Here is an 8804-nt window from a genome sequence, read left to right on the forward strand (position 1 = left end):
CAAAGCAGGTAGTCACAGTATCTGTGAGCGTCACTGGGCTGTTGTAGTTGAGGCAGGTCACCCTACTCTTCTCGGGCACTTAATCCCAGTAGGTGTGAGTGTCACTGGGCGATTGTAGTTGAGGCAGGTCACCCTACTCTTCTCGGTCTCTGGTGTGATTGTCGCCCTTTTGAAGCAGGTGGAAATTCCGACTGCAGCAGAGAGAGATTGATGACGTCCTCGGACACTCCAGTCTCCGCTACAGTCCCTCTCCTCTGCGTTACCTTTTCAATTATCCACGCCCCTCTCTTTCTCCCTGTCTCCGGCAACCCCTTCATCACCTACACCCCTCCACTTCACCGTCCGTCCCTCCCTCTCCGATGCCCATTCTCCGAGAGCCGCATCATCCCCTTCAGAAACGTGCTCTGTCACCCCCACCCCACCCCCCACCCTCCATATCAATCGGCTCCCTGCCTGTGTTCAAAGGGAATTGCGGGGACAATGCGTTTCAATCCCAGAATCATGCCGGCGAGCATCATTTAAATCCTTTCCAATGCCAGCACATCTGGCCGGGTTAGATAAGGGACCCAAAACTACTCACAGTACTTCAAGTGAGGTCCGCCAGTGTTCTATAAAGCCTAAACTTTGCATACTTGTTTTTATATTGAAATTATCTTGTTATGAAAGCTTCCTGGCCACCGGCTCCACCTGTAAATTAACATTTAGGGAACCCTGTACGAGGTTTCCTGCGTCTCTGAGCGCCTCAGTAGTTTTTATTTTATTTTCTCTCCATTTAGAAAACAGTGTACGCCTTTATTTCTTCTACCAAAGTGCGTGGCCATACACATCCCGACACAGTAATCCACCCAAGGCTTCTTTGTCCATTCGCTCAATCTCTCTGAACCCTTCTGTAGCCTCTCTGCTTCCTCAGCACCACCTGTAGATCGGTGACGTCACTGCCGGTCTGGACTGACTGAGGTTTCCCGATGAGGATGTCCATCATCCAGTTACAGAGGGAGGTTCACTGGCCCAGGATCTGGAGCTTGTGGATCAGAACTGACACATGATGATGCTGAACGCCAACAGCAGCCTGACGGTGGTTTTGTAATATCCCTCCTCGTTCCTTGCAGAACCTCTGCTCTGTCACTCCCCTCCCCTCAAACACCCTCCTGACTGTAATCACAGGTAATTGCGGGGATAATGGGGTATTGATCTCTCCGTTCTGAGTGTTTCTCGCCTTTCAGGCTGGTCGTGTGGTTTCTCATCACTTTCTCCCAGTGGCTGCAAACTCAACACCGCTTCTCTGCCCTCCTCCTCTTCCCTCTGCTCTACATCCGGTCGCGCACAAGTTACTGTCTCTGAGTCAAACACAGAATTCGGTTTGGCGGGATCGCCGTAGTGCAGGTGATCGGTGAGAGAGGAGAGAGGGAGCTTCGCCCTGTTTCTTGACTCCGTTAGTGTGTTATGGGACAATGCGGCGGAAGCTTCACTCTGTGTAGAACAGAGTGATCAAAAAATAATGGTGCAGAGTTCCCTGAAGTTGGAATCGCATGTGGATATGGTGGCGAAGAAAGCTTTTGGTATGCTGTCCTTTATAAATCAGAGCATTGAGTATAGGAGTTGGGATATAATGTTAAAATTGTACAAGGCATTGGTGGGACAAATTTGGAGTATTGTGTACATTTCTGGTCACCGAATAATAGGTAGGATGTCAACAAAATAGAGAGAGTGCAGATGAGGTTTACTAGAATGTTACCTGGATTTCAGCACCTAAGTTACAGAGAAAGGTTGAACAAGTTAGGTCTTTATTGATAGTAGCGTAGAAGGGTGAGGGGGGAGTTAATAGAGGTATTTAAAATTATGAGAGAGATAGATAAGATTTGGCGTGGATAGGCTTTTTCTATTAGAGTAGGGGAGATTCAGGCAAGTGGACTTGAGTTGAGAGTTAAGGGGCAAAAAGTTAGGGGTAACACGAGGGGGTGTTTCTTTACTCAGAGAGTGGCAGCTGTGCGGTACGAGCTTCAAGTAGAAGTGGTAGAGCCAGTTTAGATATTGTCATTAAAAAAAGAATAGGTATATGGACAGGAAAGGAATGGAGGGTTATGGGCTGAGTGCAGGTCGGTGGGACTGGGTGAGAGTAAGCTTTCGGCACGGACTAGAGGGGCCGAGTTGGCCTGTTTCCGTGCTGTAATTGTTATATGATTATATGGTTGTATGTGTCGGACCCCCGATCGGGAGTGTTTGGACAGTGCTGAGTTTCTGTGTCTCTCTCTTTCATCTTCCCTCCCTCTCATCCTCTCCATATAACCTCCCTCATCCCACCTGCCTTCACTCTACCCCTCCATCCTATCCATACATCCCCTCTCCTTTCCCCTCGCACCTGACTTGCAAATGGAGAATGTGACCGATCCCGACTGCGATGGTAAAAATAATGAAGGCAATGTCCGGCCATTTCACCTCCTGTCCGGAGGGCGGCGCCTTTCCTGGGTACAGAACTGCCGGCCGGTTTTTTATCAGATGTCCGTCGGGTGCGACTCCAGTGCGGGCGGGAGAGATTGGGAAAAGAGGAAGATGTGTGTGAGGGTGGTGGAGAAAGGGAGAGGGAAGAGAGAAACAGAGGGCTGTATGAGAAGGACAGTGAGATCGAAAGGCATAGGGAGAGAGGGGCTAGAGCTGGGAAGGGAGCTGAAGAGAGGAGCGAAATTGAGGCAGGTTAGGGGAATTCATGCAGGATAGAGAGGGGATAGTGAGGGGGAGGCAGTGTGCCATACAGAGGGCATGAAAAGTGTAGACCAAGGGAAATTGACTCGGATTGAGAAGGAAGGCAGAGAGTTAGAGAGAGAGGGACAGGGTGGGAAAGTGGGGAGGAGAGAGGGGAAAGGATGGGGAGCGAAAGGTGGGGAGAGCAAGAGTGAGGGTCAGAGAGAGAGGGTGAGAACGGGGATCTGGGCAGTGATGGACGGGGTTCAGAGACGAAAAAGAGGGTAGAGAGTTACGAGAGAGTGGAAGGTGGGGTGGAGAAGAGCGAGGGTGCTGGTGATGGAGTAAAGAGAGAGGTAAATAGGGGTATAGATTAGAAGGGAGTAACAGACAATGATGAGCTTATGATGAATGACCTTATAGGTACCTTATGTTGGCTGCTGCCCAGCCAAAAAGGGAACCTTACCCAGCAACAAGTGATTTCCCAGACATTGTTCCCTAATAGCGTTAGTCAGTTGTCCAAATAAAGAATTATCTGGTCGCACAAAGCATTTTTGAGGTATAACATAACTAAATAGGGGAAGGACAGCGCAGAGTAGTGGGAGGTGTCAACATAAGGAACTGAGATTGTATCCAAGCTAACCTTGGCAGAAATAATTATTACGAACCAATAATGATTTTAAAACTAATTGTATCTTAGCATGTGATCGAAACTATTCTAAGACTGTATTAATTCGCGGAATTATAATATTTCCTGTAATGATCAATGTTATAAATTGTGTGGAATTGTCTGCGAGGGGAGGGCAGTGTCCGGACTGTCTCTTTGGGAGATCAGCCTGTAACTCCCCCCATAGCATGCTATGAATAAAGAGTGAAGTTTGACGAAGCATCGCTTGTTTTACGCTTTTATTGAATTCGGGGTACCTTGCGTTACTGCATCGGGTCGATCCGCCTTTGGCACTGGGAGAGAGAAAGAGGAGGTGAGAGAGACTGATGGTGGCGAGACAGGGAGGTGGGATGGAGAGGGGGAAGATAAAGTTAGAGAGGGTAGGGTAGAGCGAGTGGGGGAGATGCAGAAGTGACGGTGACGGTGGGGGGGGGGGTGGTGACAAGGAGAGAGGGTATGGAGTGTGTGGAAGGGAAAAGGAGAGGGCGTGGCCAGTGGGCAGGGAAAGAGAGTGAGGCACAGGGAGGAAGGAGCACGAGGATGGAGAGGGGAGTAAGAGGGAGATTGAGGGGATAGGGAAGGGAGTTAAAGGCTGTGTGGGAAAGGAGCTTGAGGAGGTAAAGCGAGAGGAGCGGGAGACAGCGAGGGTGGAGGGAGAGCTGGAAGAGATGGGGAGGAGTAGTGAATAGGAGAGGGAAGGGGAGAGGAATCCACTCTTGCCCTCCCCTTACCGTGCGCCGTCCCTTGTCGGGATGTTCCTGACCGGATTTCCCGAGCCTTCTCAGAGAGGCAGAGACGCACCGTCAGAGTCGGCAGCAGAGAAATATAGGGTGACGGGGCAGAATTCCCCCAATTGAAAGCCAGACCGACAACCTTCCCACCTCCTATGTTCCCGTCCTCACCACTCTAAACCGTCTATCTCTCCCTCTTTTGCAGAGCCTCACTCTCCTTCTGAGCGAGGGGCCCTCGATACGGAGAAAAATAGTGTCTCGCCTGTGTTGTCAAGCCCCACCTCCACCCGCGACTCCACTCCCAATCTTGACTGGAAGTTCCACCACGCCCCCGGGATAACTCCACAAACATTCCTCCCCCACCGCCAGGAACTTACCTCCTTTTGTCCCGTTGCCCTTTGTCTCGTTCTCGAAACGTTCGATCCCTCCCAACCATCTCCTCCTTTCACTTCCCTTCCCTAGATTTACCGCCCTCCCATACCGCTTGCAAGTCGGTCCCTCCCCCTCTCTCCAATCCCATATGTCAGCATGTTCCCTGACTCCCATGCAAAAGCTTCCTCTCCTGGCCTCTCCACGAAGTCCCACGGAGAGTAATCGGAAATCCTTCCTACCACCGAGTTACAATAGAAGGGAGGGAAGCGGGGGACGGGTGGGGCTGGAGAGTCGCTCGCAGGATTTTCTGTCGGGGAGGGAGGGAAGGATGCAGCGGGCGGGAGATACGGGTAGGGAGAGAAGGGATGGTGAGGGGAGGTGGAGGGTGGGGTGGGGTAAAGAAAGAGGGATAGAGGAGGGTGGGGATGGGGGAAGTGGAACAGGAAGAGAAAGACGAAGGGGTGTGATATGGACAGTGGGTGGGAGGGGAGGGAGATGAGTGAAAGAGGTGAAGAAAGGTAGCGGGGGAGCAGGAAGGGAGGGTGAGGTACAGAGCAGAAAAGCGTAAGAGATGATGTTGGAGAGTGGAGAAGCAGATAGTGAGAGGGAGGGGAGGAGGTACGGTAGTGATTCTGGGAGGTGGACAGAGAGGCCGAATGGTTGGGGAAGTAGAAAAGCAGGGGGAGTATGATATGGGACCAACCGAGGGAGGTGGTGGGGGAGAGAACGCGATGGCGACAGAGAGAGACAGAGAGATGAGTAAAGGGGGGATCAAGGGGACTGATGCAAAGTTTGGGAAAGGAGAGGATGAAAGAGCTTTTGGGAGCTGGATGAGAGAGAAGAGGAGCTGAAAATATGTGACAGTGAGCGAGTGGCAGAGAGGAATAGTGTCAGGAGTTCGCTGACGTCCCGCCATCTCCGTCAATCCTCCCCGCATCTCCCAGATCGCATGACGTCGAAGGCTACATTGGGCCGGAGGGAGAGCCCCCAACCGGACAGGCATGGCATAAGCTTGTCTTGTTCTCCTTCTCCACCACATCTTCGCCACTCGCCCTCTTCCTCCCCCTCCAATCTCTTTTTTCTCCGCTCTGACCCCTCAACAACCTCACTGGTGTCCCCTCCTTCAGCTCCACCGACCTGCGTGAAAGGCAGCGGATCCAGCAGATGGCCAGTAGAGGCTGCATTCTGCGTCTGACCCTGGGGGTGTCTGACCCTGGGGGTTTGTGATGGGAGTGTGCGGAGGAGAGGGAAGTTAACTCTGTGTCTGACCCTGGGGGTTTGTGATGGGAGAGTGCGGAGGAGAGGGAAGTTAACTCTGTGTCTGAATCTGGGGGTTTGTGATGGGAGAGTGCGGAGGAGAGGGAATTTAACCCTGTGTCTGACCCTGGGGGTTTGTGATGGGAGAGTGCGGAGGAGAAGGAAGTTAACTCTGTGTCTGACCCTGGGGGTTTGTGATGGGAGAGTGCGGAGGAGAGGGAAGTTAACTCTGTGTCTGACCCTCGGGGTTTGAGATGGGACAGTGCGGAGGAGAGGGAAGATAACTCTGTGTCTGACCCTGGGGGTTTATGATGGGAGAGTGCGGAGGATAGGGAAGTTAACTCTGTGTCTGACCCTCGGGGTTTGTGATGGGAGAGTGCGGAGGAGAGGGAAGTTAACTCTGTGTCTGACCCTGGGGGTTTGAGATGGGAGAGGGCGGAGGAGAGGGAAGTTAACTCTGCGTCTGACCCTGGGGGTTTGTGATGGGAGAGTGCGGAGGAGAGGGAAGTTAACTCTGTGTCTGAATCTGGGGGTTTGTGATGGGAGAGTGCGGAGGAAAGGGAATTTAACCCTGTGTCTGACCCTGGGGGTTTGTGATGGGAGAGTGCGGAGGAGAAGGAAGTTAACTCTGTGTCTGACCCTGGGGGTTTGTGATGGGAGAGTGCGGAGGAGAGGGAAGTTAACTCTGTGTCTGACCCTGGGGGTTTGTGATGGGAGAGTGCGGAGGAGAGGGAAGTTAACTCTGTGTCTGACCCTGCGGGTTTGTGCTGGTAGAGTGAAGTTAACTGTGTGTAAGACCCTGGGGTTTTTGATGGGACTGTGCGGAGGAGAGGGAAGTTAACTCTGTGTCTGACCCTGGGGTGTTGTGATGGGAGAGTGCGGAGGAGCGGGAAGTTAACTCTGTGTATGACCCTGGGGGTTTGAGATGGGAGAGTGCAGAGTAGAGGGAAGTTAACTCTGTGTCTGACCCTGGGGGTTTGTGATGGGAGAGTGCAGAACAGAGGGAAGTTAACGCTGTGTCTGACCCTGGCGGTTTGTGATGGGAGAGTGCGGAGGAGAAGGAAGTTAACTCTGTGTCTGACCCTGGGGGTTTGTGCTGGGACAGTGCGGAGGAGAGGGAAGTTAACTCTGTGTCTGACCCTGGTGGTTTGTGCTGGTAGAGTGAAGTTAACTGTGTGTATGACCCTGGGGTTTGTGATGGGACAGTGCGGAGGAGAGGGAAGTTAACTCTGTGTCTGACCCTGGGGGTTTGAGATGGGACAGTGCGGAGGAGAGGGAAGTTAACTCTGTGTATGACCCTGGGGGTTTTTTGATGTGAGAGTGCGGAGGAGAGGAAAGTTAACTCTGCGTCTGACCCTGGGGTTTTGTGATGGGAGAGTGCGGAGGAGAGGGAAGTTAACTCTGAGTTTGACCCTCGAGGTTTGTGATGGGAGAGAGGGTAACTCTGTGTTTGACTCTGGGGGGTTTTGATGGGAGAGTGCAGAGGAGAGGGAACTTAACTCTGTGTCTGACCCTGGGGGTTTGCGATGGGAGAGTGCGGAAGAGAGGGAACAACTCTGTGTCTGACCCTGGGGGGTTGTGATGGGAGAGTGCGGAGGAGAGGGAAGTTAACTCTGTGTCTAACCCTGGGAGTTTGTGATGGGAGAGGGCGGAGGAGAGGGAAGTTAACTCTGAGTTTGACCCTCGGGGTTTGTGATGGGAGAGTGAAGTTAACTCTATGTTTGACCCTGGGGGTTTGTGATGGGAGAGAGGTTAACTCTGTGTTTGACCGTGGGGTTTTTTAATGGGAGAGTGCGGAGGAGAGGGGACTTAACTCTGTGTCTGACCCTGGGGGTTTGTGATGGGAGAGTGCGGAGGAGAGGTAAGTTTACTCTGCATATGACCCTGGTGGTTTGTGATGGGAGAGTGCATAGCAGAGAGAAGTTATCTCTGTGTCTTACCCTGGGGGTTTGTGATTGGAGAGTGCGGAGGAGAGTGAAGTTAACTCTGTGTCTGACTTCTGCAGCGTGTGAATAGATATGGCGGAGAAAGCTTCAATCTGTTTCTGATACTCAGTGTTTCTCTCCCAGCTGCACCTAATGTATTATGAGTGGAACCTGAATTCAAGGCCCTCTCTACCTCCTTCTCTCGTTTTCTCTCTCTCCCACTCCTACCTTCTCTTTTCCTCTTAGCCCTCTACTCTCTCACCGTTTCTCATCCACTCTCCCTTCCCTTGTCCTCTCTCTATTTTGTTCCTCATCTCACACTCTCATTTCCCCTCTCTCCGTTCTCTCCCCGTCACTGCCCCTTTCCTCTCTTTTGCTCCTTCAACCTCTCGCTCTTATCTCCCTCTTTCCTGCCACTGACGCTACTTGTTCCATTTTCTCTCTGACTCTTTCGCCCTGTCTCCTCTCTCTCTCTCTCTCTCTCTCTCTCTCTCTCTCTCTCTCTCTCTCTCTCTCTCTCTCTCTCTCTCTCTCTCTCTCTCTCTCTCCTCTCTATCTCTCTCTCTCTCTCTCTCTCTCTCTCTCTCTCTCTCATATTGTCTCCCCCCTTCCCCCTCTCTATAGTTCCACTCTCTGTCCCTCCCTCTCCACTCTCGCTAGCTCGGTCTCCCTGTTCTCTACCCATCTCTCAACCTCTCTATTCCATCCCCATTCTCTCTTCCCTCCCTTTTTGCCCAATTTCTCAATCCTCTCCCCTCTGTCACACTCCACCGGTCTCCCGCTGTCGCTCTCCTCTTTGCACACTTCCCCTCTCTATAGCTCTATTGGTCTTTTCCACCCTCTCTGTCTCCCTGGATCACACATGTTTTAACCACCACATCGATCCTTTTGCGCTCTCTCCCCTTCTGTCTTCCCTCACCCCTCTTGCTGTCTCCCATCAGCCTCTATGTTACCTCTGCTTTCCGTACTCTCTTCTCCTCTCTCGATCTCCCCCATTCTCTTGCTTTGTCTCCCAGACGGTCTCACATCCATCTACTCAGAGCTGATGATTGGGAAGGGCGAAGACCCCCATTTGCCGCTTCCTCTATCGTTTACGTTCCTTTTCCCTGATCCCTCCCCTTTCCTGCTTTCCTCTTTCGGCTCTGTCCCACCCTCTCTCTCCTCTCTGTATCT

This window comes from Hemitrygon akajei, unplaced genomic scaffold (genome assembly GCF_048418815.1).
Source record: "Hemitrygon akajei unplaced genomic scaffold, sHemAka1.3 Scf000036, whole genome shotgun sequence".
In the NCBI taxonomy this organism is placed as follows: Eukaryota; Metazoa; Chordata; class Chondrichthyes; order Myliobatiformes; family Dasyatidae; genus Hemitrygon; species Hemitrygon akajei.